At 42.5% G+C, this 25774-nt stretch overlaps 1 pseudogene; it reads left to right on the top strand.

Annotated features, from left to right (window-relative positions):
* Positions 1 to 25774, top strand: part of LOC115109766 (paralemmin-1-like) — a 101230-nt pseudogene that overhangs the window by 4840 nt on the left and 70616 nt on the right.

The raw sequence follows: 25774 nt of genomic DNA, 5'->3' as shown, positions 1-25774 counted from the left end.
TAATATATGCGTAGTAGCCTATACTAAAAAGCCTTTATTCTTTTCATGTTGTGTTTTATTAACACATAGTGGTAAATATGTTTCAATGTACTATGCTACTCGCCTGGCTACCCAAATTCCTTGCTCCAGCCAAACGCTACGCCATGCCCACTGTTACGGATACAGTTATCCTGTGTGTGTGTGTATCCTGTGTGTGTTTCTTTTCTCTCCTTCTCCCCTCACAGGTGAAAACCATCACTCCCCAATCAGTCAACAATCAATCATCAATCAGAAGACACACCTCCTCCTATTTCCTACCCTATCACAGTTCCTTCCCCATGGTTTAAAAACCCCATCATTTGTTTGCTCTGGAGCAATCTCTAGCTCAATCTCTAGCTCAATATCTCTGTAAATGCCATGTCTGTAGGTCTCTGTGTTTCACTCTCGCTTTGTGTCGTAACCTCTCTCGCACCTCATAGCACTTTGTCATCACCTGTGAGTATTGTTTTTGGTTATGGTGTTTGTTTGTTGCTGGTGGGAAAAGGGGGAAACCAAGACAAGTCGCCCATGGGCATACACTACCCGTAGGTGAACTTTGTTAAATACACTAGTTAGAACTGGGCGGACCACCCACTGTATTTTTGGTTAGTTAGTTAGCTGTTGTTAAAGTAGGCTAGTCTAGCTTAGGGGTGTTTTTGAATACTTATTGTTTCTTTCCTTGGGTCCAGCTCAGCCCCTTTTCCTGCTCCCCCCATTACTGTGTGTTTATAAATAAACCTGGAGTTTGACGGTAGATTTCTGTTGTCGTGGTTATTTCGTTCACACTTTTACTTTGTCACAATAATAATTTGCATGAGTTATGTTACGGGTCTCATTACCATCCCCCCTAGACTGTCGGGCCAAAAGGGATTCGTAACATAAGTGGGGGCTCGTCCGGGATCTGTCATAACTGACACCCATGCCGCTCATGTAGATTGTTGTAGTGGTATAGTTCAGTGTTGAGCGTCATAGCTGAAGTAGCATTAGTGTTTGCTATTTTCTTTGGCACTTGTGAAGTAGTGTAAAATGACTACTTTTGATTTGAGATCCTTTTTGGATAACCCTTCGTGGGAGGTTTTTGATAAATGTCGTAGAGTTGATTTAATGACCTTGGCTGACCATTATTCAGTATCGATTCCGCAGAGTTTAGTTAAGGCGGAGGTTAAACGGCTAGTATTAAATGTATTGTTGGAAGAGCAGGTGCTTGTGTTACCGCTGCCTGAGTCTACTACCCCTGTAGGGGATGTTGCTGCTCCTGTAAGCCCATTGGTGTCTGATAATGAGGGAGAGGCTAAAGCTCCAGCCACATTGTCCCGTTTTGATCCACTCTCCCCACTGTCAAATGTTGATGCCAGGAGGGATGTCCATTTAGCACAGTTCCAACTGGAGGTGGAAGAGAGAGCCCAAATTAGGTGAGAGACTCTCCAGTTGGAGATGTGTAAAATAGAGGCAGAAAAAGAACGAGAACAACGGCATTTGGAGATGTGTAAAATTGAGGCAGACAGAGAACAAAGGCAGTTGGAGTTCAAAATGCGCCAGATGGAACTGGAGGCAGAGACAGCGAGGCTAGCCTCCGGTCCTACTGTGCCTGTTTGTGAGCCGTCCTCACCTGCTGTGTCCTCAAACACGTTTGACATTAGTAGGCAGATTGCCTTAGTACCTTTGTTCAGAGAGTCAGAGGTTGACTCCTATTTTTGTGTATTTGAGCGTCTAGCCGTAGCATTGAAATGGCCTGAAGAGGTATGGTGCCTATTACTTCAGTGTAAATTAACTGGTAAAGCCCAAGAGGTTTTGTCAGCGTTACCTCTGGAGGACAGTTTGAATTATGAAGTGGTCAAAGCTACTGTTCTTCGTGCCTATGAGCTTGTGCCTGAGGCATACCGACAGAGATTTAGGTCTCATAGAAAGTCTTCTAGTAAGACTTATGTGGAATTTGCTAGAGACAAGGGAAATCTGTTTGATAAATGGCATGCTGCTAGTAAGGTAACTGATTTCAACTCTCTCCGGGAGTTAATCTTGTTGGAAGAGTTTAAAAATTGCTTACCCGAACGCATTGTAGTTTACCTAAACGAACAGAAAGTATCCTCCCTGGCAGAAGCGTCTGTGTTGGCAGACGAGTTTGTGTTGACACACAAGAGTGTGTTTTCGGCTCAAACTGAGAGTAGAGCCACTGAGTTTCCTACCTTTAGCCCTAGTCGGGCCAGCAGTAGTATATCAAGCACGCCAGAAGAATGAGCGTCCCTGTTTCTATTGTCATAAAGTAGGACATATGATTAATGATTGCTTCCTGCTTAAACGCAAACAAGGGATGCCTCTTCGTGCCAAGCCACCAACAGGTGTTGCTCTAATTAAATACGGTTGTGAGGTCTGCAACAAAACAGGTGCCTCAGGGTAACTGTAGTTTGAAAGTCTCAGTCCCCGACCGCCGTTATGAACCATTCATTTTCGAGGGGTTTGTGTCCCTAACGAATGACGAAGCGTCTCAACGACCGGTTAAAATCCTTAGAGACACTGGTGCGGCGCAGTCGTTTATATTGTCTGATGTGTTGCCCTTATCTGACGATACATACTGTGGTTCCAGTGTGTTAGTGCAGGGTATTGAAATGGGTTTTGTCCCAGTGCCATTGCACTTTGTGAAAGTACACTCTGAGTTAATCAGTGGAATATTCAGAGTGGGGGTACGTCCTATGTTGCCAGTGAAAGGTGTGACCTTTATAATGGGTAACGATATTGCCGGAGGAAAGGTAGTACCCGTATTGGAAGTATTGGATAAAAGTGACCACTCTCTCTCGAATGAGCTGGCACAGAGTTATCCACATGTGTTCCCCGCTTGTGCTGTCACTCGTGCTCAGGCACGACAAGAGGGTGACGTGATAGATTTGTCGAACACTGTTCTGTTCAAAGAGGTTGATCAAGAAGATGGATTGTGTGATACCTCTGAGAAGCTGATCACCTCTGACAAACAGCCCAGGAAAGAATCAAAGAACGTTGAACTTATTGCTGATGCAATACAGTTACCAGTCACTCGTGAGCAGCTGATTGCTAACCAAAAGGTTGACAACAAGCTTGCTAAATGTTTTTCTAGTGTTGTCTCATTGGAAGATGTGAAGAAGAAGAACGTGGCTTACTTCATTGATGGTAATCTCCTCATGCGTAAATGGAAATCCCATGTTGACGCGGATGGAGATTGGAATGCTGTTTACCAAATAGTGTTTCCTACAGCCTTTCGACAAAATGTGTTATCCCTTGCTCATGATCACCAGTGGTCTGGTCATTTAGGAATCACAAAAACTTATGATCGGATCTTTCGACATTTCTTTTGGCCGGGTTTAAAACAAGATGTGGCTCAGTTCTGTCGGACATGCCACACATGTCAGATAACAGGAAAACCAAATCAGGTTATTCCTCCCGCTCCTCTTTGTCCCATACCTGTCATAGGTGAACCATTCGAGCATGTGGTGGTTGATTGTGTCGGACAGTTACCGAAGACAAAATCGGGTAACCAGTTTTTGTTAACGATAATGTGTATGGCTACAAGATACCCCGAGGCCATTCCTCTGAGAAGGATTACAGCCCCGGTAGTGAGTAAAGCCTTAATAAAATTCTTCACGACATTCGGGTTACCTAGGGTGGTACAAAGCGATCAAGGAACCAATTTCCTATCCAAGCTCTTCAGGCAGGTGTTAAAATCCTTGTCAATTACGCACCGTGTGTCAAGCGCCTATCACCCAGAGTCTCAGGGTGCACTTGAAAGATGGCATCAGACACTGAAGTCTATGCTACGTAAATATTGTTTGGAATCTGAGAAAGATTGGGATGAGGAGTTCCTCTAGTTTTGTTTGCTGCTCGTGAAACTGTGCAGGAGTCCCTAGGTTTCAGCCCGGCTGAACTGGTGTTTGGTCACACAGTGAGAGGACCAATGAAAGTCCTTAAAGAACAGTTCTTGTCCCAAGAGTTGTGTACCAGAGATGAGAATGTGTTGGACTACGTTAGTCGCTTTCGTGAGCGCCTACACCAAGCTTGTGCTCTCGCAAAGGAAGCTCTGTCTTCCTCACAGAGGAGCATGAAAAGACACTATGATAAAGAGGCTGTTTCTCGTCCACTACAGCCAGGTGACCAAGTACTGGTGTTATTACCTGTTCCAGGATCTTCACTGTCAGCTCGTTTCTCGGGTCCTTATTTAATTGAAAAGAAAATAAGTGAAACTGACTATGTGCTTCAAACTCCTGATAGACAACGCCAATCTCGTGTGTGTCACATTAACATGTTGAAAGCTTACCACACCCGACCCATCACACAGTTAGAGAGTTCAAAAACAGAGGAAGGTACTGCTGTCTCCTCTGCTACTACTGCTATGATAGTGGACTGTCATATTGATGATGTTGATGGCTTGGAGTTGCGCAATACTCAGCAGCAGTGTGTTAGATTGCCCAACTCAGAAATGCTGCTGTCTATCCAATCCGGTCTGGTTCATTTAACGGATGGACAGGCCAATGATATTGTGAGGCTACTACAGTTTTCCATGTCTCTTTAATGACGTTCCTACTCGCACAAATGTGTTGGAACATGACATTATTGTTGGAAATGCTACACCTATCAAGCAACACCCATATCGTATCAACGCTTCCAAGAGGAAGATAATGAGGGATGAGGTGAGATATTTGTTGGAGAATGACCTGGCTAAGCCAAGTTCAAGCCCTTGGAGTTCTCCTTGCATTTTGGTTCCTAAACCTGATGGTACGTCCAGGTTATGTACGGATTATCGAAAGGTAAATTCTGTCACAATGCCAGATTCGTTCCCGTTACCCCGACTGGACGACTGTATCGACACTATTGGTGCTGCTAAGTATGTAACTAAGTTAGACCTCTTAAAAGGTTACTGGCAGGTTCCGTTAACTTCACGTGCTTCTGAGATTTCTGCCTTTGTGACCCCAGACAACTTCCTACAGTACTCAGTCATGGCTTTTGGGATGCGAAATGCACCAGCCACCTTCCAACGACTGGTTAACTCCGTATTAGCTGGCGTTCCTAATTGTAGTGCATACCTTGATGACCTAGTGATTTATTCGTCTGAGTGGACAGATCATGTTGACTCGCTAAGGGTAGTATGTGAACGGTTGGCAGCTGCTTCTCTAACCCTGAACTTGGCAAAGTGCGAGTTTGGGAAGGCTACTGTTACCTATCTCGGTAAAGAGGTTGGCCATGGACAGGTGCGCCCTGTTGATGCCAAGGTCTTGGCTATAACTGCATTCCCTGCACCTACCACCAGACGAGAGCTACGCCGCTTTTTAGGGATGGTTGGCTACTACCGTAGCTTCTGTAAAAATTTCTCTGCGGTAGTTGCTCCATTGACCGATTTGCTTAGTCCAGCTAGATCATTTGTGTGGTCCCCTGATTGTAAGAGAGCTTTTGAATCAGCGAAAGCACTCTTATGTAGTACACCTGTACTTGCTGCTCCAGATTTTGAACAACCGTTCAAACTTGAGGTAGATGCTAGTGCCAGAGGTGCTGGTGCTGTTCTACTGCAGCAGGACAAGAGTGGAGTGTATCATCCCGTTTGTTATTTTTCACGTAAATTGAATAAATGTCAAACAAACTATGCGACAATAGAACAAGAAGCTCTTGCTTTGTTGTTGGCTCTGCAATACTTTGAAGTATATATTGGTTCCAGTGCCCTACCCGTGATTGTATATACTGACCATAACCCCTTAGTTTTTCTCCACCGAATGTACAACCAGAACCAGCGCCTTATGCGTTGGGCGCTGATTGTACAAAATTATAATTTGGAGATCCGCCACAAAAAGGGTTCTGATAATGTGTTGGCAGATGCTTTGTCTCGTGTGTGAAAATGATTTCTGTATGTTTTGCAAGGTTGTTGCTTTGTTGTGAGTATTCATTGAAATACTGTAGTCGCAACCCCTAGGGTTGCTCTTTTAAGGGTGGGAGTGTTACGGATACAGTTATCCTGTGTGTGTGTGTATCCTGTGTGTGTTTCTTTTCTCTCCTTCTCCCCTCACAGGTGAAAACCATCACTCCCCAATCAGTCAACAATCAATCATCAATCAGAAGACACCTCCTCCTATTTCCTACCCTATCACAGTTCCTTCCCCATGGTTTAAAAACCCCATCATTTGTTTGCTCTGGAGCAATCTCTAGCTCAATCTCTAGCTCAATATCTCTGTAAATGCCATGTCTGTAGGTCTCTGTGTTTCACTCTCGCTTTGTGTCTTAACCTCTCTTTTGTTTAAGCACCTCATAGCACTTTGTCATCACCTGTGAGTATTGTTTTTGGTTATGGTGTTTGTTTGTTGCTGGTGGGAAAAGGGGGAAACCAAGACAAGTCGCCCATGGGCATACACTACCCGTAGGTGAACTTTGTTAAATACACTAGTTAGAACTGGGCGGACCACCCACTGTATTTTTGGTTAGTTAGTTAGCTGTTGTTAAAGTAGGCTAGTCTAGCTTAGGGGTGTTTTTGAATACTTATTGTTTCTTTCCTTGGGTCCAGCTCAGCCCCTTTTCCTGCTCCCCCCATTACCGTGTGTTTATAAATAAACCTGGAGTTTGACGGTAGATTTCTGTTGTCGTGGTTATTTCGTTCACACTTTTACTTTGTCACAATAATAATTTGCATGAGTTATGTTACGGGTCTCATTACCATCCCCCCTAGACTGTTGGGCCAAAAGGGATTCGTAACACCCACGGACGTCAGTTTCTTTTCCACAATGAGTCTGGATCTGAGTACCTTCCCAACGATTTCTAAAATGGTAACACATTCAAACAGTTGTGATTGGTCCTATAAACGGATGGTTTGGGCCAGAGCCAGAACACACGTGGGCAGAGCAGCGTTTTAAATATTCATCATTCGGTTTGATACTCTGATTGGTTAAGAGATGATCCAATTGCGTATGAAAGTTTTGTGCAACACCCCTTATTTTGATGTCACCACAAATGACTTCAACGATGGCAGTTTCAGACTGAAGTATGTAGTGAACATAGAGCAGCGGAATAATTCAGTTTGAGTCATCAGGCAATTGTGCAACTGCCACTCTGTACTTTTGCCTTCACTGGTTTTACACTGGTGACAACTCCAAGGGTTCGGGAATCGGACAAGATCGAGGAGCATAGATTGATTATGTGTTGCTGTTCCCAGCACAGCAACTAGTCCCCCCGGATAATTTTTTCGCAGGGACGGTCTCCATAGAAACCACGGGCGGCATTCCTCTGTCAGCCGGACAGTTGTGTTAGTCCTTTTAATTAATAACAGCTTTACAGAATTGCACAACAAAAATATATTAATCTCAGCGTAGTACTTTGTGGCCGACAGCTCTGGAGAAAGGTTTGCCCTCTAAAAACAGAGATAGGCTATGACTACAAACAAGGCTTTGATATATTTATATAATTTATATCTACACTCAATTATACGAAAGTCCAGTTATTGGTTGTTTCATGTTTGTCTCCACCATAAAGGCCATCATCCAGCGTTTAAAGGGGTGGCTCTGTTTTTTTCATGACTTACAAAAGCTGAACCATCCCTTTAAGAGCTTTGTTTTACTGTAGTTTACACGACTATTATACTCAATAACAGTATGACAATAATGGGATTTACTTTCACGTTTGGTGCATAAGCAAAAATATCTCAAGTTCAAGCCTTTGTCTGAAATATTGAATTGATCTATTTGACTTTGAGATCTTTGAGACCACACTTTCATGACTTCCAGCCCTGAGAGAAGTGCTATGATCTTGAATTGTTTGAACAGTATCTTTCTCGCACCACCACTGTGTGTCATAACATAACTGGAGAATATTTACAGAGCAGGACTTCTATTGGTACTTGTGCAGGCAAGGTAACATTGCTTCTTAGCGGCTCATACCCCCCTGAATGATGATTAGATAGTGGGCCGTGCCCCCTGTAAGGCCTCAGCACTGGACTTAAGTGGTAGATATATAGTTTCTATTTGTTTCTTCTCATCGCACGGTCAACTGAGCAGACTAAAATATATAATGTTACTTCTAGATTTGTGCCCTTATTGTTGCTATATCTGTCCATTTAGTATCTACTGTATCATACATGTTAGAATATTACATTTTTGTTATATATATATATATATACTGAACAAAAATATAAACGCAGCATGCATGCAACAATTTAAAGATTTTACTAAGTTAGAGTTCAGATGAGAAAATCGGTCAATTTTTGCATATGGAACATTTCTGGGATATTTTATTTCAGATCATGAAACATGGGATGATGTGTTTATATTTTTGGTCAGTATAAATGTACATTTTAGTCATTTAGCAGACGCTCCTTTACAGAGCGACTTACAGGAGCAATATTCATTCACATGACATTGCCACATCCTGACCATAGAGAGCTCTTGGTTCTCTATGGTGTTGTAGGTCAGGCCATGACTAGGGGGTGTTCTAGTCGATGCATTTCTATGTTGGTGGACTTAGTATGGTTCCCAATTAGAGGCAGCTGATATTTGTTGTCTCTAATTGGGGATCATACTTAAGGTGTCCCTGTTCCCACCTGCATTTGTGGGATATTGTTTTGTTGAGTGCTGATGTGCGCGTTGTTACTTCACGGTCATTGTTTGTATATTGTTTTGTTGAGTGCTGATGTGCGCTCTGTTACTTCACGGTCATTGTTTGTATATTGTTTTGTTGAGTGCTGATGTGCGCTCTGTTACTTCACGGTCATTGTTTGTATATTGTTTTGTTGAGTGCTGATGTGCGCTCTGTTACTTCACGGTCATTGTTTGTATATTGTTTTGTTGAGTGCTGATGTGCGCTCTGTTACTTCATTGTTTGTATATTGTTTTGTTGAGTGCTGGTCATTGTTTGTATATTGTTTTGTTGAGTGCTGATGTGCGCTCTGTTACTTCACGGTCATTGTTTGTATATTGTTTTGTTGAGTGCTGATGTGCGCTCTGTTACTTCACGGTCATTGTTTGTATATTGTTTTGTTGAGTGCTGATGTGCGCTCTGTTACTTCACGGTCATTGTTTGTATATTGTTTTGTTGAGTGCTGATGTGCGCTCTGTTACTTCACGGTCATTGTTTGTATATTGTTTTGTTGAGTGCTGATGTGCGCTCTGTTACTTCACGGTCATTGTTTGTATATTGTTTTGTTGAGTGCTGATGTGCTCTGCTCTGTTACTGATCACGGTCATTGTTTGTATATTGTTTTGTTGAGTGCTGATGTGCGCTCTGTTACTTCACGGTCATTGTTTGTATATTGTTTTGTTGAGTGCTGATGTTTTGTTGAGTGCTGATGTGCTCTGTTACTTCACGGTCATTGTTTGTATATTGTTTTGTTGAGTGCTGATGTGCGCTCTGTTACTTCACGGTCATTGTTTGTATATTGTTTTGTTGAGTGCTGATGTGCGCTCTGTTACTTCACGGTCATTGTTTGTATATTGTTTTGTTGAGTGCTGATGTGCGCTCTGTTACTTCACGGTCATTGTTTGTATATTGTTTTGTTTAAGTTTCACTAATAAAAGATGTGGAAGTCGAATCACGCTGTGCCTTGGTCCGTCTATCATAACAACCTGTGCCTTGGTCCGTCTATCATAACAACCTGTGCCTTGGTCCGTCTATCATAACAACCTGTGCCTTGGTCCGTCTATCATAACAACCTGTGCCTTGGTCCGTCTATCATAACAACCGTGACAGACATTCATATGCATTGTCATACTCAGAGGGCTGTTTCCGACAATACAGTGGTGGTTTTCTTTGTGTTTTTCACTCATGTATGTGGCTGTGAATTGAATTATTTTAGACTCTAATGGCTCAGTGTCACACCCCATCCTGTTGTCCAAACAGGATGAGACCAAGTAAACCCACATGTTAACATAGATTCATCGATCGTCAAAGTTTGAGATTAGACAAATCCAACACACACTGTTCCTGAACAATAAACAATTGTAACTATTTCTAGACAAAAGTATTCAAGAGCATTTTTGAAATGGCTACAATTTCATTTTGAAATACACAATAGTAAAAGGTCAAATATCGTGACAACCGGAACTGATTTAGGAGTGTAGCGCTTTCAACACCTTCCTTTCATTTTACAAAATGAACCTTGTAATCTGCTCACAGCCAGGATGCAAATTCATCAATCAGCTTTGGGATATTTTCCTGTCTTCTTCATGCTTAAAGGTTAAATTGATCATCCATGAGCCCTGAACTTGTCAGTGGTGACATTTCCTCATGGTTTTATTGGGCACAGATTATTTATCTGTGTGGACTTTATCAGGGTACACCACATTAGCCTATTGAGGGTTTGAGTTGGAACCTCTATTGTCCTGTGGAGATGCTGGTCGAGGCTAGGGAAAGAATGCAGGCCACCCTGGGGTAGGATTACAAAATTCAGGAAACTTTCCCCAAATTCCCTGTTTTTTCAGAAAAGCTTTCCCCATATTCCCTGTTTTATGTTGCAGCTGAATGATTCCCAGTTTAAGGATTCTTTCCCTGTTTATTCACTTCTGATTTTGGGAATCCTCCAATTGGGATTCATGAAAACCCTTGGAACCTTTTTAAGGAATATTGCAACCCTAGCCTAGAGTACAGAGTGTACTGACAGTAGCAGCCACAACACCGGGACACACCTTCCCCATGAGGCTTATTAGTTAATGGCGTTACATCACCGTCTGTCTCCATTTCTCTTCTTTCATTATTGTTGTTCGTATATGTTGATGGCACCGTAATGGCTTACCAGAGATGGGACCAAATCATTGTTATTCGAGTCACAAGCAAGTCTCAAGTCACAAGGTCTGAGTCTCAAGTCGAGTCCCAAGTAGAACGAGTCAAGTCCAAAGTCGCACATTCTAAGAGCAAGTCATGTCGAGTCACGCGTTTTTTCAAGTCATGTCAAATATAAAAATAATCTATACATGCAAAAACATGTTAAACTACAGCAAATGTTGTCTATTTATTGAGGCTAACAGACAGCCATTTTCAGTATTTTGTCAACAACACATTTTGATTATGTAATGTTCTAACAACAAAATCCAAATTGGTTAACCATGTTACCAATAGCTTAATAGCTTTTGTAGGACCAGATAAGCTGTCGTAAAGTCAAAAGGACACTAAAATGAGATATTTTACCAACCTAAATAAAGACTTGATTTATGTGTATTCAGTGCAAGTACCCCACCCTATTCTCAGCAGGCCAGCAGGGCCATACCATTTGTTGAGATTAGTAGTGGTGTCTGACTCCGTGCCCCTTCCTTCTGTTGCTGCTTGTAGAGGGTGTTGTAGGAAGTGCCACAGTGTTGTGTTTGGGGATAGAAAAAAACCCAAGTCCTTATTTTTTACTGTCTCATTGTCGGTCTGCATGATGTGACCCCACCCAGCCTGTCACTGTGTCTGTGTCCCGCACGTCTCCCTCCATGTGACGAGGGACAGGATATGCCCGTTGGCCTCGATCACATTACACTGCAGACTAGAGCGAATCAGGGCGAATCAGGCTCTCTAGAGCTTCCCTTTGCCGACTCTGCAGAATATTTTCTGCCATTGCGAGGGACAGTGGTGTTGGTCATGAAGCCTTAAAGCTTCTCTTTGTCACCCGCCTGCATGTTTTCTTTTTGGGGGGGGGGGCGGCGTGACAGCAAGACATACTCAGCCCTGCTTTCAAAACAGAACGCCTGACCAGTGAAGTGTAGGGCCTTGAATTGAAGACCTTACAGTGGAAACATAAGGAGAGTAAAATAGGCTGGTCCAGCTAGACATACTCTCTGCCTGGGAGGAAAAACATATGTTTCAGCTCATTTGTGTGTTTGATTTCTTTGGAAATACAGAATAGATGCCTTAGATTCCTTATTCTCAATGAGCTGTTTTTTTCTCAGGAAGGATACAGAGAAATGGCAAAGAAATCAGTGTAAAATGTGTATTATTACATTGCTAGTGATCGTAGGTGCCTCTGCACTAACACTGCATTTCTTTTAAAAGGAAGCTCATCATTCTGTCATATTTGACCAAGTATCTTGCTGAAGAAACTGTTCGGTTTATGCTTTGGTTTCTGAATTGTTATTATGAAGCACTCAGCATAGCACCACGCCCTCTAGAAATCCCCAGACCACATCAACTAAGCGGAACGCATCTCTTAGTATTTGAAGTGACTCTGCACCTGTGCTCACTAATTTCCCCATCTCCCTTTAACTTTTTACCTGCCTCATCTAATCTGTGTGTGGACATATTTCACATTATATTTTTTTCCACACACAGAACTGTGTCATTGTCCTTGCTCTCACTGACACCAGACTCCAGAGTACATATCCCGAAATCACTGATTCTGAGGGGAAATTTGAATCCTTGAAAAGCCTGCAGTGTTCCCAAGGAGTAGGATTCCGGTATGTGGAATGGATCCAGGGATGCCAAACTGGTCTAAGCATAAACAATAATGATACAACAATAATATACAGGCAGCACTACTGTTAGCACCTCCAACAGAAGTATGACTAAGATCCAATACCACATAGAATTTCCGCGCTTATAAACCCAGGGTCGTCACAATATGTATATCTCTATATCTGAACAATATACTGCACTCTAAGAAAAACCTTTTCTATGTAGAACCATACAGGGCGCTTTGGTTTGTCCTCATAGGGGAACCCTTTTTGGTGCTGGGTAAAACCCTTTGCACAGTGTTCTATCTAGGACCATCTATGCAGGGTTTTTCAAATAACCCCCTGTATATGGTTCTGCCTAAAACCTTCTATAAAGGGTTCTCCCAGAACCCTTTAATCTTTGGAAGATTCTTCCTAGAACCCTCTATGAACGGTTCCACCAGCCTTTATTTATGACAATTTATTACATATATCATAAGGCCTTTCTTTGAGGCCCTAGTTATACCCTAACACAGTGGTCAAATCAAATGAAATCAAGCTTTAGTTATACAGCACATTTCAGACATGGATGTGCTTTACATGAAAAAATGAATAAAAAACAATGAAAATAAAAGCTGAAATATTTACTACACAACAAACATAAGATAAACAACTAAAGAATGACACAAACTGAATGATTAAAAAGCACCTTAAGGAAAAGCAAAGCTAAAAATATGTTTACATATGTTCTACGTTTCAGCCCTCCTCAGGTTCTCTGGCTGCCTCTCCATGCCTCTTGGTCCTAGGCTTTGGGATAGTTAAAAGGCCAGTGCCAGAGGACCCGAGGGACCTACTGGGTACATAACTTAAAGCACATCTGACATGTATTGGGCTGCACAATCATGGACTGATTTAATAACCAATAGAAGAATCTCAAAATGAATTCTAAAACTCACAGGCTGCCAGTGCAGAGACCTTAAAACCGGTGTAATGTGTGCTCTCCGTCTCGTCTTTAGTAAGTACCCATGCTGCAGCATTGTGTATGTTTTGCAGTTGACCAATGGCTTTCTTGAGTAGACCAGACAGGAGCGCTTTACAGTTGTCACGCCTGCTTATAATAAAAGCATGGAGGAGTCTCTCTGCATCAGCAGAGAGAGAAACAGTCACTCGTCAGCATTTTAAAACATTTTAAAACTTTTATTTAACTAGGCAAGTTAGTTAAGAACCAATTCTTATTTCAATGATGACCTAGGAACAGCGGGTTAACTGCCTTGTTCAGGGGCAGAATGACAGATTTCTACCTTGTCAGCTCAGGGATTTGATCTTCCAACCTTTCAGTTACCTGCCCAACACTCTAACCACTAGGCTACCTGCCGCCCAATGCCAGCAATGTTCCTCAGGTGGTAAAAACCTATTTTGGTCACATTCAACGTTTTGTTCAGAATCTAAAATAACACCTAGGTTTTTTTACCTGGTGTGTTATCTTTATTGCCCGTGAATAAATAAATCAAATGTGGAGCTACATTCTCTCTCTTTGCTTTGGCTCTAACAATAAGTACCTCAGTCTTTAGCTGGAGGAAGTTGTGACCCATCCAAGATTTAAATCACTAATACAGTCTAATCATTTATCCATGGAGCTACAAATCCCATGGATCCCACCTCTCCAGTCTGTCCAGAAGGACATCATGGTCAAAGGTATTGAATGCAGCACTTCAATCTAAGAGTACAAGGACAGAGAGCTGTTTGTTATCTGTGTTGGCTCTAAGATAATTTACTACTTTAACCAAGGCTGTCTCTGTGCTGTGGTGGGCACGAACACCAGATTGGATTTTTTTTTTTAAATTACATTTGGCACTATTTAGATATTTGAAAACCAATTTATACACAATTTTGCTTAAGAATGGAAGGTTTGAGATTGGCTGAAAATTGCTAAGAGCTGAATCATCTAGATTACTTTTCACCATAGCAGTTTTAATGCAGTGGGGGAAGTGCCTGTGAACAGGGAGTGATTAACAATAGCTTGCACTTCTTCATATATGCAATTAAAAACTGTTTTGAAGAATGTGATGGGGATAGGTTTGAGTAGGCAAGTAGAAAGCTTAAGTTGTGGTATCACTTTCCTGAGCATGTCCGTGTCAACCAGAGAAATCCATATTGCCTTTGCGTGGTAGGCTAGAGCACATATCAAACTTCCCATCATATCAAATCAACTGTTATTAGTCACATGCGCTGAATACAACAGGTGTACACCTTACATTGAAATGCTTACTTTCGAGCCCCTAAACAACATTGCAGTTTTAAAAAATACAGATAAAAGTAACAAGTAATTAAAGAGCAGCAGTAAAATAGCAATAGCGAGACCATATACAGGGGGGTACCGGTACAGAGTCAATGTGCAGGGGCACCGGTTAGTTGAGGTAATATGTACATGTAGGTAGAGTTATTCAAGTGACTATGCATAGATGATAACAACAAAGAGTAGCAGCGGTGTAAAAGTGTGTGTGGGGGGGGGGGGGTGTAATGCAAATAGTTCGGGTAGCCATTGGCTTAGGTGTTTAGGAGACTTATGACTTGGGGTTAGAAGCTATTTAGAAGCCTCTTGGAACTAGACTTGGCGCTCTGGTACCACTTGCCGTGCGATCGCAGAGAGAACAGTCTATGACTAGGGTGGCTGGAGTCTTTGACAATTTTTAGGGCCCTCCTCTGACGCTGCCTGGAATAGAGGTCCTGGATTGCAGGAAGCTTGGCCCCAGTGATGTATTGGGCCATTCGCACTACCCTCTGTAGTGCCTTGCGGTCAGTGGCCAAGCAGTTGCCATACCAGGCAGTGATGCAACCAGTCAACATGCTCTCTGGTGCAGCTGTAGAACCTTTTGAAGATCTGAGGAACCTCCTGAGGGGGAATAGGTTTTGTCGTGCCCTCAACACGAATGTCATGGTGTGTTTGGACCATGTTAGTTTCCTCTTTTTCCTGTAGTCCACAATCATCTCCTTTGTCTTGATCACGTTGAGGGAGAGGTTGTTGTCCTGGCACCACACGGCCAGGTCTCTGACCTCCTCCATAAAGGCTGTCTCGTCGTTGTCGGTGATTAGGCCTGTTGTCATCATCAAACTTAATGATGGTGTTGGAGTCGTGCCTGGCCGTGCAGTCATGAATGAACAGGTAGTACAGGAGGGGACTGAGTACGCACCCCTGAGGAGACCCTGTGTTGAGGATCAGTGTATCGGATGTGTTATTACCTACCCTTACCACCTGGGGGCGGCCTGTCAGGAAATCCAGGATCCAGTTGCAGAGGAAAGTGTTTAGTCCCAGGGTCCTTAGCTCATTGATGTGCTTTGAGGGCACTATGGTGTTGAACGCTGAGCTGTAATCAATGAATGGCATTCTCACATTGTTTTTCCTTTTGTCCAGGTGGGAAAGGGCAGTCTGGAGTGCAATTGAGATTGCATCATCTGTGGATCTGTTGGGGCAGTATGCAAATTGGAGTGGGTCTAGGGTTTCTGGGATGATGGTGTTGTGAGCCATGACCAGCCTTTCAAAGCACTTCATGGCTACAGACATGAGTGCTACGAGTCGGTAGTCATTTAGGCAGGTTAACTTAGTTTTCTTGGGCACAGGTACTATGGTGGTCTGCTTGAAACAGGTTGCTGTTACAGACTCGGACAGGGAGACTTTGAAAATGTCAGTGTAGACACTTGCCAGTTGTTCAGCGCATGCTCGCATTACACGTCCTGGTAATCCGTCTGGCCCTGCGGCTTTGTGAATGTTGACCTTTTTACAGGTCTTACTCACATCGGCTGCGGAGAGCGTGATCACACAGTCTTCCGGAGCAGCTGGTGCTGTCATGCATGTTTCAGTGTTATTTGCCTCGAAGCGAGCATAGAAGTAGTCTGGCAGGCTCATGTCACTGGGCAGCTCTCACCTGTGCTTCCCTTTGTAGTTTGTAATTGTTTGCAAGCCCTGCCACATCCGACGAGCTTCTGAGCTGGTGTAATATGATTCGATCTTAGTCCTGTATTGGCACTTTGCCTGTTTGATGGTTAGTCAGAGGGCTTAGCGTGATTTCTTATAAGCTTCCGGGTTAGAGTCCCACTCCTTGAAAGCGGCAGCTCTAGCCATTAGCTCAGAGCAGATGTTGCCTGTAATCCATGGCTTCTGGTTGGGGTATGTACGTACATGACTGATGTGGTGTACCTCAACTAACACATTGACTCTGTACCGGTACCCCCCTGTATACATCTGACCAGTTTTTTTATTGATCTAGTCACTGATGCTTCCTGCTTTTATTTTTGCAGGAATCAGGGGGATAGAATTATAGTCAGATTTTCCAAATGGAGGGCGAGGGAGAGCTTTGTATGTGTCTCTCTGTGTGGAGTAAAGGTGGTCCAGAGTTTTTGTCCCTCTGGTGTCACATTTAACATGCTGATAGAAATTTGGCAAAACAGATTTAAGTTTCCCTGCATTAAAGTCCCTGGCTACTAGGAGCGCCGCCTATGGGTGAGCGTTTTCTTGTTTGCTTATGGCGGAATACAGATCATTCAATGCAATCTTAGTTCCAGCCTCTGACTGTGGTGGTATGTAAACAGCTGCAAAAAATACAGATGAAAACTCTCTAGGTAGATAGTGTGGTCTACAGATTATCATGAGATACTCTACCTCAAGCGAGCAATAGCTCAAAACTTCCTTCGATATTGTGCACCAGCTGTTATTTACAAAATACATCGTTCCCCGCCACTTGTCTTACCAGACACCGCTGTTCTATCCTGACGGTGCACCATATAACCAGCCAGCTGTATGTTGATAGTGTCGCCATTCAGCCACGACTCCGTGAAGCATAAGATATTACAGTTTTGAATGTCCCGTTGGTAGTTTTATCTTCCATATAGGTCATCTATTTAATTCTCCCGAGATTGCACGTTTGCTAGCAGAATGGAAGGAAGTGGGGGTTTATTTGATCTCGCCTGAATTATCAGAAGGCAGCCCACCTTCCGGCCCCTTTTTCTCCACCTCCTCTTCACGCAAATCACGGGGATCTGGGCCTGTTCCCGAGAAAGCAGTATATAATTTGTGTCGGGCTCCTGGAGGGAGTTGATGTCATGGACAATGGCTCCTGTGTGACAGAGGACCTTGGTCGGTCAACAGATCGTAGGCAAGCCAAAATCTCTCAGTATCGGCTGCCCACAATGATGGTGGTCGTGATGGAATCCGATGGGGAAGTGATCTTCTGAACTATGGCGGCCAGGATCTGTGCTGACTCCCGGGGCTGGTAGATCCGTCTCAAGCTGGGAAAAGCTGTTTGATAGCTGGATCAGATCTTCTTGGATAGATGAAGGGTGGCCAGACTGCCTCCCCGATCTCTTACGCCTTGCGAGTGTCCAGTCTCCCATGGGCCGCGGAGTTGAGCTGAATATCTGTCTGTTGGATTGGGACAGATCAACCCTGCCCAACTCACTGACAGCTTTGCTATCAGGCATTTAAAACTGAGATTCGGTTTGCCTGGGTTACAGCAAAGTCGGTGTACTATTAAAAGCAGATTGTTCTTTTCTCACAGCCGAGCTAACAGCCGAAGGATCTCTTCCCTAAGCTGCTCGATGGTGTTGCATTTAGGGCAGACAAATCTCTGTCCATTTTCCAGTTCCACCTTATCTTCATCTTGTGTGGAAATCATTTCACACCTGAAGTATTTGTGCTCAGCCGTGGATAAAAGCACTGGTGGGTTAGCACTGCTAGCGTTAGCTGCTAGCCATCATGAAAATGGAGCAGGCTAACTGCTACTTAACTGGAACACAAACTTGCTATCCCAGATGTAAAGGCTGACCGCATTGCAGATTGCGTAGCAATACAAATTTAGCTATGATTAAAAAACGATTTCATAAAAGCAACAAACCGAGTGTAGACTATCTCCTGGTGTCAGGAATCTCCTGGTTTACAGACATCAGGCCTGCAAGTTACATTATGCTGGCTGGCAAAGTGATTTGTAATTCCTATTGATCGGAATCCAGACAGTGTTAGGATATCCAACAAGTGGAATTGTTAATCACCCACATCTTGCATTCAGAATGACTGCCAGTGTAGGGAAGATGAATTACTGACACTACCTCAACCATCTAAACTTGAACAACCTAAATTACGGGTGCAATAAATCCAACAGATTGGACTGTATTATGGACTGTATTAAACTGTATTATACTATTTTTGTGTAGCATAAAATCTATTAACCAATCACTGTAAATGCAAAAACACAGAAATTACAGCAAAACAAAACATTCTGAAATTCTCACTCAAATAGAGCATGCTGGGAAATATTATATATGGTTCTATGTAGAACCCTTCTTGCCTTCCAAATAATTATTCTTGCCTACCAAAGAATCATCAAAGAACCATTTCTTCCAAAATGGCTCTTATGATGTTAAAGTTTCTAGGTAGAACCCTTTGCCTTACAATGAAGACTTGTCTTCCAAAAAGGGTTCTTCTGAGCAAAATGGTTTTTGGTAGAACCATATCCCTCTGCAAAGAACTCTTTTGGAACCCGTTTCTTCTTAGAGTGTGTAGTATGAAGTGATGTCATTAGTGTCACTATTAATATCACTATTAATGACTCCCTGTCAAATTTGAGGTGTGATCCCTTAAGCCCCCCGCGTCTGTATATAGCTCCTGTAGGCCCCTATGGAGCTTAGCTTGTTGCAGCAGTGCCGTTTTACTGGTGCTTTGACAGGTCCTCTTCTGGAATGCACCCACATACAGCCCCCTCACATACACGCTTGCAAGAAAGCATGCACGCACACACACATTCTCACACACAAACACATCAGGTCACAGTGCCCTCAGATTCACCTCCAATGAAATGTTCACGTGTAATGAAAAGGGCTGGACATGATGCACCAGTTCATGGTCAGTATTCATGAGTGAAATTGACCAGTGCTCTGCAATACCCCCAGAGGCATTAGAACCAAATGTGTTGATCCTGGAAGTTTGAACATTCCCACAGCAATATACCACAGCCATTTTGTTTGGCCTCATTGATGCATTCATCATCCTATTTCTAATGACAAAAAGCTTCAAGGGCTAATATTGGGCAACATAACAATTCATTTATGGGATAAAAAAAAATGAAAATGAAGCAATGCCTGTTGAACAGGAACAAGCTTCTCTTTGAGGGCTGACCAAAACCAGAACCCTTCTGCCGTTGTTGGCACTTCATGAAAATGTGCATGTGACAGTGAGAAAATTAGCGTGTGATATTTTTAGAGAATTCCGAGCTGCAGCTGGGAAGGAACAAAAAAAATCCAGTCTAAATGGTTGGTTTTACACATTAATAATGCAAGGTTATGTAATCGATTCACCACTACACTTTGACCCACTCGCGCTCTGAAGGTTTCTACTCAGATGAATTAGTTTATCTCCTGATGTACTGTAGCCACTCCAACAGCCTCCATCAAACTTAGCCTGTACAGATTGGTGGGTAGCTTCTACTTATTGGTAGATAGCCTTTACTTATTGGTGGATAGCCTTTACTTATTGGTAGATACTCATTTTCCTCAGACAATACAGCCATCTACATGATGCAGCACTGCTGAACTCTGCATACTCAGGCCAAGCAGTCGAAGCCACACAAAGCAATAGCATTAGCCTAGCGTAGCATCTAAGATGAGCCACATGTGATACGCTAATAGCATTTTGTCCCAGAGACATAGCATCGACGCAAACACCTATGTGTTTTGCATATATCACAGAATTTTCAAAGGGAGCATCCCATTTTCAACCTCTCCTTGTCCATGTCTGTTATCCCCACATGTTTCAAGATGACTACCATCATTCTTGTTCCCAAAAACTCTAATGATGATATGAAAAAAGTAACTTGAAAAGCATGAGCTCTGATTAGTTTTTTTGCACGGGCTGTACACAATACATCGGTCACTCAATCACAATTTGTCAAGCACTCGATAATGCCTAGAATTTTATGAGGGCATCTCCTTTGTATGGCCATAATACACACTAAAAAAATCCATGCCTTTTACCACCAGTGGCTGTTGTGCCCTTGGCCCAGAGTGCTGTGCGCTCCGAATCACCTCTCACTCACATGCCTCTCCATCACGTGATTGGGTCTTTCTCACAGGCTACAAGTGAAGACGGACACATCGGGGATGCAACTGCGCGTGTCCTTATCCAATTCCGAGGTGCATATTGAAGATATTGGAAGAACTGTCCACATTTACTTTTCGTCAGCCAACAAGAGGAGTAGGCCTAACAAACAGCAAAAGCTCTAGCCTATGTAAATCTACTGTCCCCCATAGTGCAAAAGTTGACCTATTCTATTCCAAACATAGTCTGGGACAGTTGGGGGATGCGATAGATCCCAAATTAATACAACTAGCATCTAAAAATTAAAAGCGTTTTACCCAATGTGGCTGACGCAACAGATTAGAAAGTTTGGCTTAAAATATTGATAAACTATTAGGCTGTTTCTTCACATTATAAGTGCAGCAATGCACACATGGTAGTAGGCTATAAGGGCAAATGTTCCATTAGCGGAAAACACCATTATCAAATGTGACGACAAATACAATTATGCATGTAATGCTTTTATTATAAAGGTGCATTTTTATGGTGAAAATTATCTTCCCCAAACTTGAAACTGTGGTGCGAATATGATTTGAAAAGTTGAGAAAAAAGGCATTTTTTTATGCTGGGCATCATTCACAGGTGATAGGCTAATATTGTCACCCATCAGACTATTCTTGATTTAGTAAAATAATATATGAGTGAAATTTGTTTTGATTTAGAATGGACCATTATCATGCACCTACATCGAAACAGTGGCAGAGGGGAAAAAATGGTTTTCATGCCAGCCAGGCAGTGGTGGAAAAAGTAGTCAAAAGTCATACTTGAGTAGAAGTAAAGAAACAAAAAATTAAGATGCCTTAATAGAAAATGACTCAAGTAAAAGTCTCACAGTAAAATACCCACTGAGTAAGAGTCTAAAAGTATTTGGTTTGAAATATACTTAAGTATCACAAGTAAATGGAATTGCTAAAATGTACTTAAGTATCAAAAGTAAAATGATTTAATAAATTCAAATTCCTTATATTATGCAAATCAGACAGGACAATGTTATTTTTTTATTTTTTTATTTTTTACATTCATGGATTGCCAGGGGTACACTACAACACTCTGACATTCATTTACAAACCAAGCATGTGTTTAGTGAGTCTTCCAGATATTTATTTATTTTTTATTTCACCTTTATTTAACCAGGTAGGCCAGTTGAGAACAAGTTCTCATTTACAACTGCGACCTGGCCAAGATAAAGCAAAGCAGTGCGACAAAACAACAACACAGAGTTACACATAAACAAATGTACAGTCAATAACACAATAGAAAAATATATATTAAAAAAATAAGAGGTAGCAGGGATGACCAGGGATATTCTCTTGATAAGTTGTGTGAATTGGACCATTTTCCTGTCAAAAAAGTACTTTTGGGTGTCAGGGAAAGTGTATGAAGTAAAAAGTATATTATTTTCCTTAGGAATGTAGTGAAGTAAAAGTTGTCAAACATTGTAATATATATATACTATATACCCCAAAAATCTACTTATGTAAAACGACTTTAATGTACTACTTAAGTACTTTACACCACTGCAGCCAGGTAGGCTATACTCCTGTTGTAAATAAGCAATGTGCTTAATATTAGGAAAGTTGAGAAATAAATATAGTAGGCCTAGCCTATAGAAGGCTCATGGGATCCTACTCTTTTTAGTAGAGGCCGTCACTCTGTTTTCTTGTGCAATTGCATAGCCTATAGAAATGTTGAGTATGATTATTGATTCGACTTATTTCTACCACTACACTGCTGTTCATTGATTATTGATTACCATTAGTATCTATATATTTCTTATCCTACTGGTCACTATTATTCCTGTTTACATTACCATTAGTATATTATCATACGTATTTATATATTCCTGCTACCAGTCACTTTTCAGCCCTGTTTACATGTGTATATATTACCATTTAGTATAGTACCATAATTATTTCTATATTCCTGCTACCAGTCACTTTTCAGCTTTTCAGCCCTGTTTACATGTATATCCATCCGCCTACACTGACACTCTTGCACTCACCCACACCTCACACTTACGTAGACACTCTCCCCACCACGCAGGCACTCACTCACCACTTATGCTGCTGCTATGCTGTTTACTATTGTTATTATTATTAATGCTGTTACCAGTCACTTTCTCCTAATGGCTGCCTACATATTTACATCTACCTCAATACTCCAGTATCCCTGCACATTGTAAATGTGTTACTGGCTCTGACTCTGTATATATCTTCCTCTCTTATTTCTTATTTCTCTGGGTTAAAAAAATAAATGAGTCATAATATTTTGATATTGAATACTACACTGTTGGCTAGGGCTTACAAATTAAGCATTTGTGCTTGTGACAAATAAAACTTGAAACTTGAAACAATAAAACATTTTGTCCTCTTTTTTGCCTGGTACACATGGTCCTAGGCTGAGTTCTGCTGGCTCGCCTTGTTAATTAAAATAAAGGCCCTCATTGTAAATTATAACCTCCCGCTTTCCACTCTTTCCGCTTACCCCCTCAGCTTCTCATACCACTCTCCACTGTAAGCCAATCAGCCAAGCATATTTCACTTAGGAGCCCCGAAAAACGCATGATATTTTTACAGGTGGTGTGTGTTACAGTATATGGGGGGGTAGCAGGGGTGTTGGGTCGGTGGAGAAGGACCGTAGCGGAGGCCAGGCATTCCTGCGTTCCCTCGTGGCATGTTGTACATCTCATCTTTCAAACAGGGCTATCAGAGGGGGGAAGGTCACTCCTGACCAACACAGTCTGGGACTGGATGGAATGGATGCACCCGTCTGGGACTGGATGGGATGCTTCTCAACATCAACATGTTTCAAATGCAAAGAGACCCATAGTATCTAAGACCACAAACCTAATAGTCTTCAGAATGTTGTCTTCACAGCCAATTGTCTTGTGGGTTTCTTGTTAACCGTGTTTAACATCCTCTCTCTCTCTCTCTCTCTCTTTTTTTCCCCCTTCCTCTACCCACCCTTTTCTTCTTTCTACCACCCTTTCTTCATTCCCCTCTCTCCCCCTCTTCCTACCTCTGTTTCTCCCTCCCCTTCTCTCTCTCTCTCCCTCTCTCTCTCTCTCTCTCTCTCTCTCTCTCTCAATTGTTTCTCTCATTTCAATTGTTTCTCTCTTTCTGGCAGGATGTCTGAGGGGCTGTCACAGCAGGAGAGAATCCAGGCTATAGCGGTAAGTGATGAGATCATCTGTTTCACTCTCACCCTCAAAACACTTTCTATACAGTACAATCTACACAGATTGACATACTCCGACATTACTGCGCAGGGAAACGATTGCAGCACCTAATATGCTTGTATAGAGTTGTAGATGGACTGGTTGGGGTTTGATGGATTTTATTGGAGATTTCCTCATCCACTTTCATTTACGTCTTGAACTTTCCGAGGGTGTTCCATGAGCGTTTCGCGCATTCATCTTTTGAGGCTTTAATCATTCATTCTTACCAACTGGGAAGGAGAATTAAAACCTTTCATTCCCAAGCCTGTGTCTTTCAGCCCCAAACTCTTTCTCTTCTCCTCTATCTTGCTCTCCTTATAACAATATTTCGCTATGTCTTTATCTGCCCTACACACACACACACACACACACACACACACACACACACACACACACACAGAGACACACACACAATTATCTTTAACGATTCTGCCTTATTCATTCTTTGCCTGGATGGAGAGAGAGGTACTCACCTGTCTATCTATGCCTCCATCTCTACCTCCCCCTTCCTCTACACACCCTTTTCCCTCTCTCTCTCCTCCTCTCCCTACCTCTCTTTCTCCCTCCACTTCTCTCGCTCTGTCTCCTTCTCTCATTCTTTCAATTTAATTCGTACCCTTTTTAATAGTGCTGCATGAGAAAAACCTACAGACAGACCTAGCCAAGGCCAGTGCTGCAGACTGCACAGTTTAAATGGGCACTGTAAATAAAAATGCTAACAAACACTCACTTCCCATACAGCCTTATGCCTATACCCTCAACTCTCCTCCCCTCTCTTTCTATCAGCCTTATGTCTTCCATAACGATAGTAAAATAATTTAGCTCATTCTGCCCACATGGTAATTGAACCCACTACTGTAGTGTTATAAACTCTGCACTCTAACCAACTGAGCCAGCCATCTTTAACCTTTTATTTAACTAGGCAAGTCAGTTAAGAACAAATTCTTATTTGCAATGACAGCCTACCCTGGTGATGCTGGGCCAATTGTGCGCCACCCTGTGGGACTCCCAATCACAGTTGGATCTGATGCATCCTGGATTCGAACCAGGGACTGCAGTAATGCCTCTAGCACTGAGATGCTAGAGCAGCCTTACTCTAAAATTGATTACAGCCTTACTCTAAAATGGATTAAATTGTTTATTTTCCTCATCAATCTACACACAATACACCATAATGACGAAGCAAAAACTGATTTTTTAGAAATGTATGTAAATGTGTAAAATAAAAATAACAGATATCACATATACATAAGTATTCAGACCCTTCACTCAGTACTTTGTTGAAGCACCTTTGGTAGTGATTACAGCCTTCAGTCTTCTTGGGTACGATGCTACAAACTTGGCACACCTGTATTTGGGGAGTTTCTCCCATTCTCCTCTGCAGATCCTTTCAAGCTCTGTCAGGTTGGATGGGGAGCGTCGCTGCACAGCTATTTTCAAGTCTCTACAGAGATTTTTGATCGGGTTCAAATCCGGGCTCTGGCTGGGCCACTCAAGGACATTCAGAGATTTGTCCCCAAGCAACTCCTGCGTTGTTCTTGGCTGTGTGCTTAGGGCCGTTGTCCGGTTAGAAGGTTAACCTTTGCCCAAGTCTGAGGTGATGAGTGCTCTGGAGTAGGTTTTCATCAAGGATCTCTGTACTTTGCGTCGTTCATCTTTCCCTCGATCCTGACTAGTCTCCCAGTCCCTGCTGCTGAAAAATCTTGGGCATTAATATGGAATTGGTCCCCCCTTTGCTGCGACAGGGTAAGTGGGTGGCAGGGTAGCCTCGTGGTTAAAGCGTTGGACTAGTAACCGGAAGGTTGCAAGTTCAAACCCCTGAGCTGACAAGGTACAAATCTGTCGCTCTGCCCCTGAACAGGCAGTTAACCCACTGTTCCTAGGCCGTAATTGAAAATAAGGATTTGTTCTTAACTGACTTGCCTAGTTAAATAAAGGTAAAATAAAATAAATACAATTACAGCCTCCACTATTCTGGGATGGCTTTCCACTAGATGTTGTAGTAACATTGCTACAGGGACTTGCTTCCATTTAGCCACGAGAGCATCGGTGAGTTTGGGCACTGATGTTGGGCGATTAGGCTTG

This window comes from Oncorhynchus nerka, linkage group LG25 (assembly GCF_034236695.1).
Source record: "Oncorhynchus nerka isolate Pitt River linkage group LG25, Oner_Uvic_2.0, whole genome shotgun sequence".
NCBI lineage: Eukaryota > Metazoa > Chordata > Actinopteri > Salmoniformes > Salmonidae > Oncorhynchus > Oncorhynchus nerka.
The sequence above is the reverse complement of the archived record's forward strand: the minus strand, read 5'-3'. Positions and strand labels throughout refer to the sequence as shown.